Below are 23022 nucleotides of genomic sequence, written 5' to 3' on the forward strand. Positions count from 1 at the left end.
CTCCTTTGACATTTTTAAATGTACATTTAGATTGCTATAGAATATCGAATAATTTCGAGAACTATCTAATAGATAGTTTTTTCATATATTATTTTAATTCATCCATTTTTGGAGATATAGCTAATATTATATAAATATATATATATATATATAAATATATATATATATATATATATATATATATATATATATATATATATATATATATATATATATATATATATATATATATATATATATATATATATATATATATATATATATATATATATATATATATACTCATGTCCATAAATTAATGATAATGCAAGTTCAGGAAAAGAAAGAGTCAGAAGCAAAACAAATGTGACTTATTTGCAACGCCTATTTATTAAACAAAAGGTAAAGAGCAGAAAAGATGCTATATGTTTGATATCATTTATAAAAATTGCGGTTTTTTGCTCCCTGGAGCAAATTACAAAAAAACCATATTTACAAAAACCAATATTACATGGTTGTTATGATGGTTAATACATAGTATGTCTCCCAGGTGATGCAATACAGTCCGTACATCGCCTAGGCATGCTTGGTATCAAATTATAGATCTGATCTTGGGGAATATTACACCACTCCTCAAGCAATGCTCTCCGAAGTTCCGGTAGACATGTAGGAGGTGGTTGACGGGCTGCAACTCGTCAGCCAAGCATGTCCCACATATGCTTTACTGGATTCAAGTCCGGTGAGAATGCTGGCCAGTCCATATGACCGATGTGCTCCGAACGAAGGCATTCGTTTACGATGTTTGCACGATGAGGATGGGCGTTGTCATCCATAGACACGAATTCTGCGCCCATGGCGCCCTGAAACAATCGTACATGTTGTTCCAGAATGACGCCCCGATACATTTGGCCTATCATGGTTCCAATTTGAACATGCAGGTCAGTTCTGCCACCCAGAATAACTCATCCCCAAATGAGCAACCCTGCACCACCGTAAGGTGTCGTACAATGATATTCTCTTGGTGGTAACGGGTACCTGGCGCTCTCCATATGAAAGTCCGGTGAGAATCAGACTGCAAGCTAAAACTGGACTCGTCGGAAAACATCACACAAACACAGTGTTGCGGTGTCCCCCAATGCATGTTCTCTACTCCAGGAAAACAGCAGGCGACAGTGAGTTGCAGTAAGTGGAACACATCTGACAGGAATAGGAGCATATAGACAAATCTGCCCTAAACGTCTGTATATGGTCTGCCTTGAAACTGTCGTACCAGTGGCTGAAGAGTGTTGACGAGACAGGTCTGATGCTGTGCTCTGTCTGTTTCTTTTGGCAGTAACTGCCAAATACCAGTCCTCATTTGGCATTGTAACTCGGGGGCGACCTGTGCTGTAACTTCTACCTATATTACCATCATCTTGGAATCGTTACCAAAGCCTGAAAATGACACTCTGGGCTATTCCAAGTTTCTAGGATATTTCCAGCTGGGTAGGCTCACATTCCAGACGGCCGATAATTCTACCTCGTAAAAAATCATCCAAATGCGTCTTTTGTGTCATAACTATGCAGTTATTGCACTGAAAGGCTTATGAAAGTCTTGTGGACAATTTTACTTCTTTGCCTGTATTCTTATTGCGTGATTGTGACGTACTATCGGTGTCATCTGGTGGCTACCTGCAATTTACATATGATTTTTGAAGATGTGTGTAGTAATTTTACGGGTGATATATGTATTTTAGAATTCGATTTCCGCGTGACTCTGAATTATCTTTAATATATGGACTTGAGTGTATATATGTGAAGGTCATGAAGTAATTTTCAAATCAAATATCTCATTCAACTTTCACAATTCCAACTTTCTCCAAGTTATGACTTTAATCCAACCAAATGATTGATATCGGAGATTTTTAATCACTATTAGGTATACTTTTATACGGTTTCTTGTCAATCCCTTCATAGCGCAGACACATCTAATATTCATTTTTTTTCATGGTAATTCACAGTTACCTTATATTCAATTGGGTAGACTGGAAACAGAATATAGTTGTTTATATGCATATATGGCAATTCACAAGTGTATGCACCTTATTAGCACAAAATTCCGAACAATATTTCCACGATATTGAGCGGCATTCAGAATGTCGATCAACAATTTTAAGATACTTTCATAATTTTGGCCGGCATTCAAAATGTCGAATAACACCGTGGAGATATCGGACAATATCTTCCAATAGGGACAATATCATTCTAATAGGGGATACTTTAACGTTGCAAAATGGATATTTCCAAATGCACAATCACCTGATCTTGTATTAAATGATGAGAATTTTAATTCTGACATGCCATTTAATACTAAAATTTATTTAATCTTTCTAAAACACCATTTAAGATACGGAGGATTTTGTAAATCTTAAAATGATAACTCTCTCATTTCCCAACGAGTACATGCTAACATTATCAATCTTTACTCAAAAATTAGCAAGCTTCCTCAAGAATTCAAGTTACTTCAATTACAATAGGGATCTGATCATTCAATATAATCGCTGATTACTTCCAAACTTCCTATATATTACTTGCTTAAAGATGCAGATGCTATTTCCTGTCATCTTACACTTTTGAGTAACATGTATTGCCACATGGTGAAAACAGGGTCACGAGGATTTATTAATCCAATAGCTGCCATGATATTCATTAGGGGATTTTGAAGTTTTACTTACACCGCTCGGCACCAAAAATATATTTGGTATTCCTGACAGTTTAATTTCAGTATATATAGGATGCCTCAAATACTTTGACCGCGGCTTTTATTCCTGAAATATTGATCGTAGACATATACTGTAAATTACAAAATTGTGTAAAAAAAGGTGCAAATTGCTATGACATTAATTAAAGTTTTCAGATGATTAAACATTAAAAACTACAATATATGGACAATACAATATAATTTTATACGGACCTCATACAAAAAAATTCCCAGTGAGTAAAATGCGCCGCATCCTCTAATAAGGGCATGCATGAAATTTCGGCATTTTATCACAAAAAGTCTCAACGATATGAAAATACATAAATGCTGACTTAAACCACTTTTCGATGATTGGATATGAGTTCCCAAAGAGAAAAAATCATGTCGGATGTTTGTGTTTTAGGGGTCGTACACAAATTAATAAAGAAAGTAATGACTGAATAAATAAATAATAATTTTACTATTTATTGGTTCAAAAGTATTAATGTGTAGAAATAGTAACTTAAAGGAAAAATTATATAAAGGAAAGATTACACAAGGAAAGATTACTTTAATGAAAGATTACATAAGAATTTTTACAAGTCCACTGACTGTGCTATTTTTAAGTTATATTCTGTAATTCATGATATAAAATTTTAAAGTATTTTTCAGGAAACATAGATTTTAAAATATGTATTTAAATCTAAAGATATGAAGCATATTTTATTTCCTTATAATGCATTCTTGCCTAGCGTCATCTGCATTGAAGCTGCAAACATTTGCATTTTAATTTGTGATTGATCCTTCTCCAACTTTGTTTTAACATATCTTTGAGAATTTTCATGTAAATTCTGAAAATTTGTACATTACCTTATTAAAGGACGGGTCACATTTTACACACTTGGAATTTTTTTTGTAAGGGGCCAGTATTAAAATTAAAATTTTGTATTTTTTGAAGTTTAATTCCCTGAAATTTTTAATCGATTTCATAACATTTTGCACCTTTTTTTACACAACTTTGTAATTTAGAGTATATTTCTACGATCAATATTTAAGGAATTAAAATCTCGGTCATGGTTTTTGAGACACCCTGTATATATCAATCAATATTGTAAGTAGCTGAAAGTTTGTATTCTGTGCTTATTTCTTTACAACAAACGAACAAATCTGAAATTCGTCAGTAAGCTAATGGAACAGAATTGTCATATATGAAGCATTATATTTTTGATTTGGTTTTTATATTAGAATGAAATACCCCACATAAATATGTCATTTAGCGGTTACAGTAACAAGGATTCTAAGAGCTTACACAATCTGTTATTTAATTTGTCGTTTTTTTATTGAAATGATTTTATTGATCCTTTTCTAACAGTACCTTTTTTTCAAAACTTCAAATATTTTCAAAATAAAATATAATTTTTGTTTTATTATAACGTTATATAACTTTTTGTACATATATATAACTTATCCGGTTCAAAAGTTTAAAAAATGACATTTGAGGAGTTAACCAATTAATTTCAAATATATTTTACTAATATAATCACATAACGAATATGAAATTTTGCCATAAAATGATCATTTAAAATTAAATTATAAAATAAGTAACTGTAAAAAAAATATGAAGACCCATGTTCATAAGGTACTGGTTCTTCCACGGCAAATAAAAAGAGTAGCTAAAAAGGTCAATTAATAATCAATAGCCTTCTTATCTTAGTAAAAGCAGTTTGACTATAAGTAGAATTAATTTAAAATAATTATATTTCACGATGTAATTTCAAATATAAATTTTCCAGTACTTGGCATTTCTTAGATTCTTAGTAATTTTCAATCTCTTAGAATAAAAGGTTACATTTTAGAAGAATACTTTAGAGTAAAAACATGTACCATAGATGCTGAAACTTTAATTTTTTTTCTCAATTCCCTTTTTCTTGAAGCATTTGCGATTTAAGAAACCACCTAGGGAATTTTCCACGATTTAAGCATGAAATAACATACCTTTTTCCATCGTTTGAACACCTGATTTTTACCAACTGTCGATTTCAAACCTGAGATGCAAGAGGCTTCAATTTTCCGGAAAAATATTATTATTATATTTTTTTTTCTTTGCTCGGCTATCGATGGCAGTCTACAGAAAAAGAAACAGCGTGAAAAGTTTTAAATTTCTCGTTCGAACGCCGAATCGGGATTTTCCCCTCATGTCTACGGTGGAGAAAAAAAATCGTGGGACTCTAGTCCCATCAATCTTCTAACGTATCTCTGCTGTGACAAAAAAAGATTGATGGTCAGATTGTCACCACTTCTCCCTCCCACCCTCAGAGCGTCTTAAAGTTTAGAAGGGAATTCCCTAGGAAGAGGGCTGATACCTCAAAACAATGATTGAATGGTTCCATTCCTCGAATTCAGATACCTGGTCACGAACATGGCACCCTCTTCGCAACCAGAACACGCTTCTCGAATGGAAGTAACGCCTTAACAAAGTTTTAGAAAGAAAGCTCTGATATTTCAATACTTAAGTGGTTTTAGAAGGTGGTTTGAAGTTTACAATTCGGCTGATGGATGTATGCAGATTTTGAGATAAAAGTGGCACAATGTTGCTATTCCGTGACCATTAAGTTTTAGGAAGTACAGATGTAAATTCAAGAATATAAATAAAATTAGCAACCAAAATAATATTAAGACAGAATAAATTTGTAAGAAACTTATTTTATTACACATATAAATTCTTTTTTTTTTTTGCTGACATTACTCGTATTTTTGAAAGTTATAACGGAAAAGCCTGAAATTTTATTTAATTCCTCATTAATTAAAATTTGGAAAAGGCTCCAAGGTACACCTTTCAAAGTATACATAAATTTGATAGTTCGACTCAAATAGTCAATACACACGCACACACATTCTTTTTTTATTATTAGTTGAGATAAAAACGTAAATATTACATATTTATGGGTATATGGTAATAATAACAAAGTCAGTAATGGAGTTATAGAACTTGCTATTTATTATTGTTATTTTACATGCAAATTATTATTATTATTGTCACTTCACACGAAAACACAAATAATAAAATACAGACGAAATTTACTCAAATAAAATGTACAGAAATGAATTTTATACAAGTAGCAAATTTTTAATAAGATACCATACAGGGCAAAATGCTCAGAGCTCGCTAACCAAAATCTTCATTCCAAAAAGAGAATTCATTGGGCTCGACTACTGAATCACTTTTGTCTATGCCTCCGCTTTTTATAGTTCCGGTGACATGGTATCGAATGTTTTAGAAAAATATCACTTTTTCGCTATAAATCTATATATTGCTAAAAGTCAACAGATTCAGAAATTTTTTTTTCTTGTCGCCAAATTATCGCCAAGGCCTAGCTTCATTAATCTAACATCCTCTCAGTTGCCGTTAAAATATTTGTAAAACTATCTGCTTTACCAAGAAATTTACTGCGCTGGGTAGCAATATCGTAGATTCATAACAATAGAATTAACATGTAAATATTATAGATATTTAAAGTACAATATTTCTACCTGTATATACCAAAGAAAGTCATAATTTCAGGGAAATTTATTTTTCATTTTATGTTCTTCTTTTACAAATTATAAAAAATTTTAATAAATAGTATTCCAGAAATTTTGAATAATTTATTAAATTTCGGAGGATAGTTCATTATCTAATTGCAAATGAAATTTTGCTTAACAGGATATATCATGTGGAAGCACTTACTATTACGATAATGTACCTCAGAAATAGTTCTCTTATTTTATAGAAAACCCCTTTTAGCCTCAAATGAGCGACTTTTGACCTGCCAAGTGGCCTCATTAGGACATCTACAATGATTCCGGAAGGAAGAGGCAATAAAAGAATTCAAACATAGACATTTCTCCAGCTTTTGTGAAGTACCTGGCAAACACTTTAGAACACCCATTGTCTTTAGAATAGCATATGCATTCACTTATTCGAAGAATTCTGTTCATAAGAGTATTATAATGATTATGTTTTCCAGAATTCTAGTGGTAGAGGTTACGTTTATTAAAATTATCAGAAAAATTCTAGGCGCATTCTTGGAGAATAGTTTGGATTCTTGTTGGATTCAAAGAATGCTCACACGAATTATTATTTTAATCTTTTCAAATGAAATATTATCATCTTAAATAATAACATAGTTTATTCTTTACAACTAATTACAATTTATTAATAAAAGATCTCTTGAGATGCATCGGTAATGATACATTAGGCTTATACATGTACATTTTTATACCTTTGTATATTAGGTACATTTGTACATTATTACTGTAAGAAATTATGTTGTATCTGTGTACATATAGTATCATAACTGATATTTATTAAAGTATTTAAATAGGATAAATTCAGTTCTAACCATGAATTAATTTTTTAAACCTGAGATAATGATGTTTATCAAAAGCAAATACCCGATATTTTAAAAATCTCAGGAATTTATTGTTTATAGTAAAGAATAGATGATAATTGATTTCTAAATATTTCAAAGTTTATAAATTATTCTTTTAAAATTTATTTGAAAGAATAAGTTGAAAATTATAATATCCATGAATTTGAATTTGTGAAATTTCGAAAACAAATGCTTGAATAGAAAATAAATCGTTCTAGTTTAATATGTTTTTATTTTTAAAATATTATGCAGTAGTTATTATGTTTACTTTATTCAATACCATCAGTATCTTTAGGGATAATATTAAATTTTCCAAGTAAATATAAAGATTGATTTTTATATTTTGCATACACAAAATAATTTTTTCAGTCCTGAATAGACCGCATGTGTGAATGATATGCTTTTAGTGTAAATCCTTAACCATGTTACATTGAAATTATTATTTTAGTAATTTAATTGACTTTAAATATTTTTATCATGTGAGAACATGATGCTCCATGAACATTTTAGTTTTAGGGTTTTGAAGCGACAAAATGCAAGGACAGGGAATTGGCGATTTATCGCTTTTGAGACATCAACTTTTCTCTTTTAGGTTTATTAGAAAATGCTGAAGATTGCCAGATTTAGTGACTTATTCACTAAAAAAAGGTACAAACTTGGCTCTGATGTCCGCCATGTACCCAATTCTCCTGTCAGGGTCATGAGATGTTATCGCCAAAAGCATATATAATTTTTTTAAATGCTCAATTTTTCCAACTGTCGAAAACAGTGTTGGAGGTGGAACAATTTTGAGATGGAGAAAAAAAAAACATTGCTTTCCTAGAAATTGACGATTACACAATACAACAATCGTTAAATTTTCACAATATATATATATCCTTGATGACAAGTTTTGGAGCTCAAGCAAACAATTTTGAGAATTAAAAAAAAATCATTTTTCTAATTATCGACATATGCGTAATCTGATAATCACATGATTGTTTCAAACCGGTTTAAACTAGGTTTTCACGAAAAAAAGGCTGGCCTCGATATGATACCGACTTAAAAAAATAATAATTTTCTCATATAATAACATTAAAATTGCGATAGCAGATTTCAATTTTTTTTCTCATTTTTAAAAATTTATTTTGAAAGAGACAGAACTTGAGTGAGTTCTCAAATAAGCAGCTTTCATATTTATTTTTTTCTCTCAGTAGGTAACATATTTATCAACACCAATCAGAAGGTCATCTGGGAGCAAAGAAAATTTACGATGACAGTAATTATTGACTTTTTAAAGCAAGCCCTAAGGATTAATTAAAGAGAACATCAACATATCTGATACGAACACGTTTCTCCGTCAATTATGAAAAATGAGAGCAAGCTGTTTCTATGATGGATGAGGGCTTTCATTTTTTACGAAGAGGCTAATTTATTTTGTTATTTGTTTCAACCTGTGAGGGAATTGGAACTTATTTAAAAATGCGCATATCTTTAAAAATTGTGGGTGTATAATCTCGAAAGATTGTTCCGTTTACAACTTTTTTCTTAACGTTCTATTAAACTAATTTAGAACGCTATTTTTATTCAGAATAACAAGTGTTGAAATACGATCATTATTTTCTGCAGTTGATGTTATCTATTAATTATTTTAAACAACACAAATTGTTTATATTCTTAAAATTTTCGATCAGGAAATATTAGGACAGTTTCTTGACCTAGTTAAAGGACATGCACAGCTCCGTATGGATTAATTAAAAAAATTTTAACTAAATTTTCAAATAAATGTATACAAAAATACTAATTTTATGAATTATAAAGCGATGCAACGACTTTATTATTATTTTAATGAGCATAATTTGTCAGGTTCTTCTGTATTTCATCAAGTTCACTTAGTTTTTATAATACTTAAGACACCAAATATCTGATTAAATATTGTTATGAACAAACGTAGATGACACTCAGTCATGAGTAATAATAAAATAAATAAAAAAATATATTCTATTTAAATTACCGAAATAAAAAATGAAACTAAAACAAATAATAAACATGTTGATGACGGAGAAAATGGTATTAGTCAATTTAGTTCAAAAGTGAAACGAAATTGATCAAAAATGGTGTCAGAATATGCGCAGCATAGGGTCAGAAAATGATTGAATCCAATCCTGGAGAAAATTAAATTTTACTCTTTACGCCCGGTGTAACTCGAAATATTTTCTTCAAATTATTACCTATGATCATATACTTGAAACTGAATGCGCAACTAAAGGATTAGAATATCTTTCTTATCTGGTGAAAATAATATTTTTTGTTATCTAATGAATCTAGTTTAATTTAATTATATTAAAGCTCCGTTTAAAAATAACGAGGGCTGTTTTGGGACGGAACTCAGGATTCTGAATCCCGGTCAGATGACGAGGACGGCACCTCAGCTGGCACCCCCTCCTGAAAGGACGTTTGACTTCGAAGGATTCAATATGCACCAAACCCGCTTACACCAAGCTGGAATCACGTACGAATCGAATATGTTTCGTGGAGGACTCTGCTGCTTTATTCCTAAAACTTGAATTTCGATATACTGACTAACTTATATCGTATCATTTTGTTTATATTAAAAATTGTCAATTAACTAAATTTCCCTCTCACGTCTTTCTTCATGAAATATAAATAAAATGAAGATATAAAATCTATAATTTGATCATTAAAAATAAATTTAATTCAGAAAATATCAATAAAAATAATGATGGCAGAAGTGAATAGTAATGATGACTCGTAAGAAATAAAGGCATTCATGGGAAAACTGGTCTTTCATTCTAAAATGTTGAAAATCTGAGAACTGAAAACTGTAAGATAGTTCGAAAAAAAAAAAAAAAAAGACAACCATATTTTTAAAAATATTCTGAATTTCAAAAAAAAAAAAAAAAAAAAAAAAAAAACCCGACTACAGTGGTTTAGGAGTACTGCATGTAACCATCCATGTCAAGTAAATAAATAAGGCATTAGATTATATTTTTTATCATGTTTAATAGTAACCATTTCTCAGTACAGGCTAAATTTTAGTTTTTGATTGAAAACAATTGTATGAAATAAAGTATATAATCTTGAATAAAATAATATTATGAAACTTATTTAATAACTTTTTCAGAGAGAATGTAATATAACGAAGTGAGAATCAGTACGTAAGAAAACCTTCCCACCTTTTCATATTTTATTTCCCACAAACAAGGAAAAAATTACATTCCTTCCTTGCAAACAGTGAAAATAATTTTTAATTTTTAATTTGAAATTAATTTTAAATATTTCATAAAAGTAGGTATTGATTAGATTTTGAGCTCCATATTTTCTTTTTATTAGATATGCACTCAAAACTTTTGTTTCTATATTTTAATTTGAAAAAGTATGACTTTTATAATGGTTATTGATACTTTTTGAATATTTTTAATCAAAATAATAGTTATCAATTATAAAGTAGGGACACTAATAGTTTTTATACTCAAACTTCAATTTTCATTTTATGAAAGTCTTATATGTCTAAATTCTGGAACATTCTATCCAAAATACTGCTTTAAATTTATAATTCTAGAGAACAATATTTTTTTATTAAATTTTTTTTTTTTTTTTTTTTTTTAGAAAATCCAAGTACAAAAAATGGCACACACCAAACTAGGCACTAAATAAAGGGCATATATCTTTACAAAGTAGCGTCAAACGTAACGAAATTTGCGGCACTCCCGAAAAGAGCACTGATGCAAAAACTGAAGATCCGAGTATTAGCCAAAAGGGTAATTATTTACTCCCATTAAATTGAAAAATAAAATTACCTTACCTTATAAAAACCATACCATTCCAGAAAGGGCTCTACTTTTTCTCACTTAGCCCAACAACATCCATTCTTTTCCGCAGAAAAAGGGGAAAAAATATATATGAAGGCGCATTTCTCTAATGGATGTGTTCAGAATAATTCGATTGACTCGAGTTAGCACTGCTCTTTGTTTTCCAACTGTCAAACTCTATTCAACGTGAGGTGCAAATTGAAGCACCTCACGTGTGTCTCTAGGACAAATGATAATTTCATTATCAGGGGTGGGCTGTTCTATGGAAATAAAAAAAAAAGAGGAAAAACTGATAAACAGTATTTTCTGTAAGTGACAAAGACAAGAATGACAAATGTAATTGAATATATCTTGTAAGGTTCGCGAAAAAAAAGTGGAGGTTGGTTGTTTATGCAGGGACGTCTTGAGAAAATGCGTTTAAACATAAATAACACTGAGAAGAAAGGATATTTTTTTTTCTTTTGTTACTTCCAGAGAGTTCTTCAAAATAGAGGCTGAATTATTTTGATGGAAGAAGAAAAGGACTTCGCTTCATAAGAATTCAACACCACGAGGCGTTTTTGAGAGATAAAATTTACTTAGAGGGCTTCTTAAGAGTGTACAAATAAGTATTTTAGAGAAGCGAGGCGGCAGAGAACGGAACTTGATTATCGTGATGAAGGAAGAGCTTTTATTTCGAGATGTTGGCAATAATTTCTTTAGGGCTGTAGAGAAGTGCAACGAAAAAGTGTTTCGCCTTTAATTGAGAAATAACGTAAATAACTAACTCACTGAAGCATTTCCACGGAGTTCATGATCGGAAATATAAGAAGAGGTTTCTTAGAGAATTTAATAAGTTTATGAAGAAAGGTACAGAAAAACTGAACGAATTGTAGTTTGTATGCAATTATATAATTGTATGGTTAAGGGACATTGTTCGGTAAGTATAAGATAAAAGATAGAATGGAAGGATAAAGCATATTCCACAAGAAAATAGAAAATGTAAGCAATGCAACAAAGAAAAAGCATACATAAAGACAGTCCTTTATTCAACAACACACATACAAACTGCAAATCTCTATTCAACAACAATACCCACAGAGAAAGCACAGCTAGAGAGCTCATTCCACGATCAACACTCTAAAAAAGTAACTTTTAATTCTTCCTGATGTTGCATCGCCTTTTATATTATCCTAACAGGTATAAAATTTTCTAAAAAGATGCATAGACCTCGGCTTCTAATAGATGCATTGCCATGATTCTTGTAGTTTCCAGAACTTTAATTTTTGTCACCAAACTCGCTACAATCAACAAATGAGCGTTATGTTTGTCATCAAATAAGTTAAAAAAATATCTGTAAATCTCTTTTCCTTTATTACAGGGAAGCAACATGAATCAAAGTTTAAACTTTCTGTGCTTAATCTATAAACAACTATATTGCCTTTGAAGATTCTAACAAAGCTATGACTCTAGGCAGGGAGAGGTGTAAAGGAACTATCGAAGAAGGAATTTGCAACGTAAAGGAAAAATTCACTTTAATTTCACGAAGTTCACGATTAAAAATATAAATTGATACAAGACTGTAGAACCTTAAATGTAAATATAAGCCTAGAAGAACTGAATCAATAAAAAAAACTTCTAGGCACAAACGTATTTACATGAAATTGTAATTTATTACATTACATCTGAAATTACTACCAGAACCCTGATGATCTCAATAAAGTTAAAACCAATCACAGCGAGATTTATAACGAGACATGGTGAGAATTAGAATTTTCAACGCATTATAAAGCTATTTTGAAATGTGACCATACTTTTATATATTCGTAGCTTTATGAGCTGGAGATGACATTTGATGAAATATAAATCCTACTTAAGTCAGATAAAACATCGAATTTTCATTTAGAAAGTGTTATCAATTCTACATACAAAATTTTTATTAACATGTTTGAAGAAATCATATTAATTCTTTAAAATTCTTCTTGAAATAAGAGTTATAAAATTCATAATAAATTTGCAAGCTATAAGTTTTGTTTTTTAAATTAATTAAAATTATCTCATTTAACATATAAAAATATTTTTCATAAAAAATGTAATAATTAAATTATGGTAATGACTATTCCCTCCCTACCCCTTTTCATTTTTAATTAGTACTGTACAAGAAAAATATTTAGTTTTCAATTTATTTATATATAAAAATAACAGTTTCTTAAAAAAAAATAGCAATTAACATGGTTTTAAAAAATAATATTACGACTAAAAATCGAAACTGAAATATATATAATAATGATAATAATAATAATAATAATTTTAATTAGAAAAGCATTATAGATATTTGCCAATGTTTGTTCTAAGGATAAAAATTATAAATTTTGAAGTCCAATTAGTTAAACATGTAATGACTGCATCTATAAAGACAATTTCTTGCCCTTATGTTGCCCATTTTTAATCTGCTTGTAAATTAAAACAATCAAGTCGTTAAATTAATTATTGCGTTAATAATCTAATTTTGTCCTTAAATTAATCGATCTTGCACTTAAATGAGTTAGCAGATTGAGTCTTCCTGTTTTTAAAATTTAATTATAACCACAGAGGAGTTAACTCACGAGACGTCATAATCAGTTGACAGATAAATTAATTATATCATTAAGTAATCAAGTCAGTTTCATTGATGTGTCTCATTAATTTGCATTTTAGATGTGCATTGCTCTCTAAAAATAAATTGTTACGCTTGAATTAATAAAATTTGAAACATATCACGAAAACTCGGTGTGACTACAATATTCCTTGACAATTAATGCAATCAATATGAAAATAAAAGGAATATATCTATATATATATATTGATTTTTTAAATGGCATTTTATTTATTAGAAGAAATCTGATTACCATAAATTTTGAGTAATGAATTTTAATACATTCTTTATAAAGGGTCTCCCAGAATTTACGCAAGATCTGAATTTGTCACCATTCGTGCAGTAAAGCGTCGGCAACCCAACTGAAAACATTTGACAGTTGATAGTTTAGGGTTAGTAAAAACAAAACGTTACACGATAGATCAACGTGCTTTCATCATTGAATAATATTTCAAAAATAATGAAAATATGGCGGTCACAGTTCGAAAATTTAAGAACTGGCCCCTTAGATCGTATGATTTAACACCAATGGATTTCTTTTTATGGGGTTATTTGAAGTCAAAGTCAATGCCAACAAGCCCATAAGCACATGTGCATTGAAGGAGGAAATTCACCGCTGCATCGACGAAATTTAGCCATATTTGCGCAAAATGGTCATGGAAAATTACAACAAAAGAGTGCGTATGTGCCTGAAAAGCCATAGAGGCCATTTGCCTTATGTGTTATTCCATATCTAACACTATCTGTGTACTTTACGATTCAATAAAAGTATAGCAATTTAAAGAAAAAAAACTGTGTTTTTTATTTAATTCAAATCTTGCGCTAACTCGTTATTCTATCGTGTTACTCTATCTTGTTATTCTATTTTAAAATAATATTGTGACTAAAATTTAAAATTTAAGCACACACACACATATATATACATAATTAGAAAAATATTGTAGATGTTTGTCAATGTTTATTGATAAGAATAAAAATTATAAATGTATAAAAATTAATTATTACTAACTCTATTTTTACTAACCCTAATCTATCAACTGTCAAATGGTCTTTTTAATAGGTTTGGGTTGCCAACATTTTACTGTGCAAATGGCAGAAAATTCAAATCTTGCGTTAATTTCGGCACACCCTTCATATCACCATCCCTTTATTTTCAAGTTTCAAATTCTCCAATATAAATTTTAAAGCATCTATTTCTCTTACAACAGTCACATTTTAGAAGAAAATAGAAATGTTTCTTCCTTATTGTATACAAGTTATAAAAATACAACACACATTGTAAACTCAAAGAAAGAGCTTCTATGACAGAGATATACAAAAAGACAGAGCCGAAAACAGATACAAAAGGGAAACAGATACATTAACTCGAATTCCATAAATAGAAATAAAGAAACAAAAATCTGTAACAAAAAAGAAAAAAAAAGGCCTACGAAAAAACCCAGGTCGTAAAATTTTTTTCTGAATATAACAGCAAAAAAAACAGAATAAAAACAAAAACAAAAAAAGAACTAAATAGACGTAAGGGAAAGATAATTTGGTCAAAGATGGGATTTTTTTTTTTTTTCAACTTCATGCTCGGAAAAATTTCTCTTTCTGATGCTCAAAAATATACTTAAAATGGCGCAATGTCATCATCTGCAGAAGATTCCTTATATAGAAAAAAATGTTTATGTGTAATATATATCTTGCAACGAGAGAGAGAAAAAGAAAACTAAATTTTTTTTGTCCGAACCTGGCAGCGCGTAGCCATACCTTGACATTGATGGATAACAGCCATAAACCAATAAAGTTCCCCATTGGCTTGGCGCCAAGGTCGCCATAAGACACTGGGATTGCCGCCAAATGGCTTGGAATCTCACTTTTAGGTCTCGAGTCGAATTTAGGAAAAGGATGAGACAGAGAAGAGAATTTGAATCGATCAAACAACTGAAGCGTGTCCTTGTTCGAATCTCGAGTCCTTCAAACTGAGTAAACAATAAATTTTTCTGTAACGTCAACTTGACTTAGCAAAAGAAATTTCGGATGTTGCTGAAACGAAAAATAGTCCATAGGACATAACTTAAAAATTTGAAAGGACAAATACAAGCTTTCTAAAATAAATTTTTATCTATGTATTTTAGATACAACAATATGTTTACCAAAGTTTGACATATGGTGAAAATCAATTTATCAACCTTTCGCAAACTTCTCCAATGGCTATAATAATATCGAAGTGAATGATTAAATTAACTTGCCGTAGTATAATAACCACTTGAAGCTGTAATTTTTCTAAAAACATTTTTCATTTATAACAAAATAATATAAACGACCCAAGTTATTTTACGATGTTTTCATAAAGTAACTAATAAATATTTATTAAATTTTTTATTACTAAAAGTTCAGAAAGAATAAATTTTGTTTGTTTTTAATTAACAATAAAAATTTCACGCATTTTATGAGCAGTAAATTCGCAAAAACATGTTTGGATTTTCATATATTGTTTAATAAAAATCTTTAAAAAATATTGCCGACAACAATAATGATATTTGTTCTCGTGTTATTTAACTTTTTATGATGTATTAGTCAAATATTAAACAACTATGACTTCCATCTCTAGGAAATAAAAATCAGATATCTACTAAGCAATATAAGCTTTAAATTTAATTTTTTAGACGCAGACAGCCACGATTTTTAATATTTATGTGCTTACAAAATAAATAGTTATCTTTTGAATATTCTATCAGGTTTCTAAACATAAAATAAAAATTCAAATAACAAAATTATAAAAAAAATAATACATTGAGTCTTAATATTTTTTCTAAACAATGTTTATAGTTTTAAAAAACAATTGCATAGTTTTTAAAGTAACTCCAGTTTCTTTAAAATGATTCGTTTCTACTTATTTCAGAATATATTAGACTATAAAATTAATTTGAAATACAACTGACGTACAGAAATAAAGTTTCAGTTTTCTTATACTATGTACATACGTACAATCTACTTCCAAATGTTTTTCTGTATCAATTATTTTGGATCTGAAAATGAAGGACGGCAGAACTATTGTATACAAAAATTATTTTTTAGCATAGGAAAAACAACAAATGCGTAATATTACATAATTCTATTTTGAAAAATAAATGAAGTTGAAGTTCACAAATAAACTAAAACTTCATATAAAAAGTGAAACTCAGTGTTAAAATCTACTATTAGAAAATACATATTACATTTACATATCTATTACATATTATATTTACATACGCACTAGATATTACATTTGCATACATATTACATATACATACATATTAGATATTACATTTACATTCAGAATTTATTTTCAATATAGACTAAAGTCAAATATTTAAAACACTTCATACAAGCGCAAGTTTAAGCTCAAAATGAATCTTCTTTAGCCAATGGAAATGGAATTTCTTCTGTATTGATATGTAGACTTTTACAATAATCACATGGATGAATCAGATAGAATTTAAAAAAAGAGTTGTTACTAGATTGATGCAGAAAAATAGTGGTGAATGAAATGGTGAGCCATATGCTTCTATAACAACAAAAAAAACCCTTCTATTTCATTGGAAAGATATATACTTTGCTGTTTAAAGATGATGCTTGACTGTAAAACTTTGCAATGATTTACTTTTTTAATCACATGATAAAGTATAAAAAATGTAATATGCAGATTTTTAATAAAAAAGTAATTTTAAATGAAGTAAGAGTAAAATTAGTTTAAAATTATCTTAAGTAATGAACTGTAAATAATTTTAATTCATAGTCTAGAAATGTTGTGTTTTTTTAATATTCAATACGCTAATATCCTTAAAAGAATTAACTAAACCTCATCAAATAAACAAACTCCAAAATCATTCACCTTTCTTGTTTCATTTGTCTTTCAAATTGATATGATAGTTCCGTTGTTTCAAACAAAAAAATTATGTTTTTTTGTCTCTGAATAGAATTTGCTTCATATACATGAAACCTTGTTCAGATAAAATAACCTACAAACTGACCAAATAATAAAATTACGATTTTTTTATTGCAGTATAACCTTTAATCACAACTTTGTTCCCTTAATTTTTTCACCACTTAAATCGCAATTTGTGCCCAATCCCTCTTGTGGATTCTTAAATTCGGCAATACTAACGGACAGTCGACTTAGCAAAGAACTAACAGCAGCACTGATGTTAACAAGAGAATTAATGAAGGAGAAATCCAAAACTAGTTTTTCTGTGTTATTCAGTGCCAATGAATGTTTTTTCTTCTTCTTTTTCTTCTTTATCTTCTTCTTTTTTTGATAAAACGTCCCTTTACTGTTTTCGTTTTCTTCGGGGTATTTTTTTAATTATTTCCCCCCGATGTTTGGCTTACGAACTTTATTTTTAAAGTAAAGAAAAAGAAGCAGGAAAATAGAGCCCTGCCTCTACTGGAGCGAAACGATGTCTGCTGTCTTCATTAGCAGCTCTGACTTCGACCGGGACACTTTCACAAAAGCAGTAATGAAGGTAAGGTGACTGAAAAAAAATCTGGAAGCGAATTCACCCTCAGTTTGGAGGTGTATATCTGAATGGAACAATAACGATTTGAATTGATCGAGAAAAAAAAATGCATAACCTTAAATAGATTTTTGTAATCATTTTATTTGTTGCCTCATTTGCTTTTCACCTGGAAAAGTAATCTTATAATCTTCCTTGCTCAGAAGTTTTGTTTTTTTAGTTAAAGGGATAAAAAAAGATTTAAGAATATCTTTTACTAAATAATATTGATTAACAGAATAGAGCGAGGTCTTCTTTCAATTCAAAAATTCACATTTTGCCTGTTTGTCATCAAATTTGTCCATTATATAATCAAAACATACATTACAGAGGAAAATTTTTTTACTAAAAAAATTTAATATACTTTTTTGCATAATATGACTCATTTTTATATCTATCTGAAGCATTTAAAAAATCTTAATTCACCACTATATACCAGCAGAAAAATATGGGGCTTAGATCATTGTGTTTTTGACTGGAAACATTTCATTTAAATAAATCATCAAGTTGATTAAAATATCTAGTTCAAATATCTACCACTATATTAATAAAAATGCTGTTTTTAAAAATGATATGATAAAGAACCAAAGGATATTCGAAATGAATGATTCAATATACTACAGACTATATAGTAATTCACATACTTAACTCATTTTCTTTTATTTGGCTCAGATAGTTTTCAATTTTCTATTTTTTAACTTTCCTAAATTTTATTAAACGTATGATATTTTTATATATAAATAGGATTATAGGCATTTAATTATATCAATTACATCAACTATAAAAATATTCTTATATCCATCTCTTCCCCCCTTTTCTTAATTATTTTAAAGGCATTTCCTGAGTAGATACATGGCAGCTTTGTTTCCTTAACGTCGTTGGGTGAGATTTGTTGATTTTTGCAAGTGGACATAAAATATTCTATTGTATGTGTTCATAAACTCTACATGTGTTTAATCAGGCCGGATTCTTTTTTTATTTGGTTTAATTTTGATTTTTCCTATTACCTTGGTTTTCATTACTATTGTCTCAATTCATCTGTGTTCTAAAAGTAGCTGCATTTGCACTCTCTAAATACTACTGTGTTTTTTTCTGTCAATTTTTTTTTGGTTTTGGTTTGAATAAGAAATAATTTTTAGTTGCGATTCCGAAATTAATTAGTTCCGTTTCCAAAATATTTCTAATTTTAGATATGGTTATATATATGTTACCGTTAAAGTATGAAATCCGTTATTTTATAGAATACATAGTTATTCCATGAAATAACTGATCGTGTCCGTTAAAGTGTAAAACTCTCTTGAATTTCATGGTTTAACTAGTTATTTCATAGAATAACGATCTGCAGCCCGTTAAAGTGTAAAATAATCTATATCATATACCTCGCATGACAAATACATTTACCTTCCACCCCTACTGCATTTATGTTTTTGTTTGTTTGTTTTAGAAATAAAAAATGTTTTTGTTTTAGAAATAATGTTCTTTGTAATTCCAAGTGTCATTTTAGTAATCCTTGTTGTAACAAATTATTTTATGGTACGTTGCCATAAATACCATTTATACGCTGCATAAATTAGATAAATTGCTTCTTTTTCATTTTAATTGCCTATCATTAGTTTAATTTCATTTTAGATGAGTTGTTTATTTTACCCTTTAACTGTCTCTCATTAGTTAATTTATAGAATACCTTGTTATTTCATAGAATAACTAGTTAAAGTGTCAAATTAATAACATATTACACACTTTAACGGACACGATCAGTTATTTCATGGAACAACTAGGTATTCTATGAAATAACATTATATACTTTAACGGACACGATCAGTTATTTCATGGAACAACTAGGTATTCTATGAAATAACTGCATTATATACTTTAACGGTAACATGTATACATATTATTTCATTTCCTTCTACTTTTGATGGGTGTCGATATTTTCTACCCACAGATTTGTGTCAGATTTAAACCCTTTGGGTAAGCTTGGTCGTCTTGGAATATAATAAAAAGAAATGCATTTTGAGATTTTATTTGAATTTGTCTCCTTGAATCTTTTAATCTCTTGAAGGCTCCTTAGAAGTCATGAAAAAGACATATACGTAAATATTTCTATTTTTAAAATTCCTTTTTATAGTTACTTTTGTAATTATTTCAATTTCAGGTGAGTCAATAAAGTTATAGATCACTCTCTCTTTCTCTCACACACACATTTAGATGTACATTAGAGTAACCTTTTATTTGCCGAATTATTTTACCATCAGCTTTTCAAATTTATTTTTAATCATGAATTAAGTTTTGATACAGAATAAACCCAAGGAAGAATTTTTTTATTAATTGAAATAATTTAATTAGTAATTAAAAATGTTTAATTCTGTTTTTAGTTTATATTTACTGGTTTCCATTGGAAATATTCTTTTCGTGTTCTTTTAAATACTGTTAGAAAAAATAGGCATATTACAAAGAAATCAGCCGGATTTAAACGGCACTTTAAAGTATCATCTGTAAATAAAGGGTTAATGATTCATAAAACTACAGGACTTATAGATTCATAGATCAAATATCTATAAGACTACAAAGAATTAAGCATAGATTAGATATAAAAATCACTAATAGTCTAAATAGATATAATGGTCTTAGACTATAGGTTAATATCAGGTATAATAGTCATAGATAATATCATAGCCATAGATAATTATCAAATTCATAGATGAATAAAAGTCCCCGATTAGAATATAACTTTACTTTAAGAGATAGTATTTTTGCATCAAAGTGTGATTATTAATTTAAGGATGCAAATCCCCAGAATAATCTCAATGTATTCCATTTAATTCAGGTCACTTTAGGTTCTACGATCTTAAATGTAAATACACATATAAAAAAAAGTCCTTGTTGTATCAGATTATAATCCAACATTTAAGCCAGATGCTGCTGTTTTCTTTTCTGAAAAGAAAACCCACTGAAGCCGTCTTCGTATAAAAAAAATAAAACAACAAAAATATACAGATTCAAGATTCTTCTAGAATTATTCCAACATCTGGAAACGAAACAGCACTTTATTATTTACTCCTCCATTTTCTTTTTTAACTGCTTAACTCTCCAACGAGGGTTTTTTTCATGTTTTATTTTTCCTGGTTTCGGGGCTAACGAGGGAAAGATTGAACCGAAGCTTTTTCCGGGACTTCGGAAACATGAACTAAATAGCCGGCATCTATATTCATTAAGCACAACCGCATTCATAAAACAGCTCCTTGTGCGAGCGCTATGTCGACAACACGCCGGAACATTAGTCGCGGGCCCCAGCTCCTTATAAATGGGCCCTAATTTATCCCCACCCCCTTTTGCCATGTCGCTACTGATTGGTTTGGCGCTAACGGGGTGTTTCAGAGTAATGCTGTTAGCTGAAGAAAAAAAATTACATATATTACTCTATAAAAGATGAAGGAATTTATTTTCCACCAAGAATAAAAAATCTTACCTCCATGGTAAATGAGACGCTGCTTATTTTGTATGGTTTGAATCGTAGTCAAGAGTTTAATTCTTGTGCTTTTTTTTAAAATCTTCTTTATCAAAATGTTATATTTTGAGTTTTCATCTAATCTTTTCGCTTCTGAAATAAGTTTTGAATAGTAGGATTACAGGGATCAGGGTGTTGGTATTAAGCTGCTATCTCGTTCGATATTTATGATGATGGGATTTTTTACAGCATTGTAGAAAGAAAAAGGTCAATGGTTTGGTAACATACTAAATATTGCAATGAAAGAAAATTAGATGAATTTTTTTAAATCTAACGTGTGTTAATTTATGATGTTGCTTTTTTGATTTTTGGAATTAAAGAAACTCAAATGATGGTGAAGATTAGAAACGCGTAAAACTATTTTGAGTATGAAGGTGCCAGAAGATTTCTTTTCAATATTTCAAAATTATGATTATATTGCATGTAAATATAATCATAATATATATTTACATGCAATATATATTAAAAAAATCTTTTAATATTGTATGAAACACTAATTATGATTAAAATTTAGAGTATACATTTTTAACTATTTTAATGTTCCAAAACAAAAATATTGATTATTAATGTAATTATTAATCTAATTTTACAATAATGTTTATAATTTCTCTTTAAAATATATTATCTAGAATTTTATGAGAAAAAATGTTTAAAACATTTTAAGTAGCAAACACAACGCGTTTTTTTTAGATTCTACAGTGTATGAGAGAAAAAATCTGAAAATCATTACTTTTTTTAATTAAAATATTACACGAAAACTAAAGTGAAAATATATAAATATATATTTTTGTGTAGCATTATTTATGAATTTATTTGATCGCTAAGAATATTTATGAATACGAAAGAAGCTGCAGCAAAATCATCTTTAGGTAGTGAATATGATTCTGGGAAATGAATACAGAAACCCAGGTGTATGAAGTATCTCTTTAACAAGTGTGGTTTGTTCGCTTTCCTGCAAGAAGAGTCTTCGTGACCAGTAAACAGTTTTACAGATAAAAGAAAACGCGTCGAAATTTAAAGCGACTTGAAGCACCGTTAAATGAAGCACCGTTCTTAATAATGTGCGTTTGCCTTTGCAGTACATACATTTGTTACAGTAGTAAAATATTGAAAACAAACACCGAGCTCGCTATTAAGTGTCGAAATCACACTTAGTACTGAGAAAAGATGAACCATAACCAGCTAAACCAACCCATCCAAAAGCACACAGAAAAATTTGAATGACTGGATAGCCGCGACAGCAACACAGGTGGAAACTCTGTTATGTCCTAAGGTCCATCACCCACAACGGTACAACATTTCCAGTGGGAAGAAGTCATCGATAAGAAGTAGCCGATCCCCACAATTTCTGTACCCACCAAGGAGACGTAAACCAACCATTCCGTACCTAATACCGGAAGTTTTTCATGGTTGTGTCCTAAGGGCCATCACCGGCCACGGTACAACTCTTTCCGTGAG

At 29.5% G+C, this 23022-nt stretch overlaps 1 protein-coding gene across 4 annotated transcripts in view; it reads right to left on the reverse strand.

The window, feature by feature from the left end:
- The window catches only part of LOC129956775 (kinesin-like protein KIF26B), a 617661-nt gene that overhangs the window by 387160 nt on the left and 207479 nt on the right, over positions 1-23022 (reverse strand). The window lies entirely within an intron of this gene.

Source organism: Argiope bruennichi, chromosome 1 (genome assembly GCF_947563725.1).
Source record: "Argiope bruennichi chromosome 1, qqArgBrue1.1, whole genome shotgun sequence".
In the NCBI taxonomy this organism is placed as follows: domain Eukaryota; kingdom Metazoa; phylum Arthropoda; class Arachnida; order Araneae; family Araneidae; genus Argiope; species Argiope bruennichi.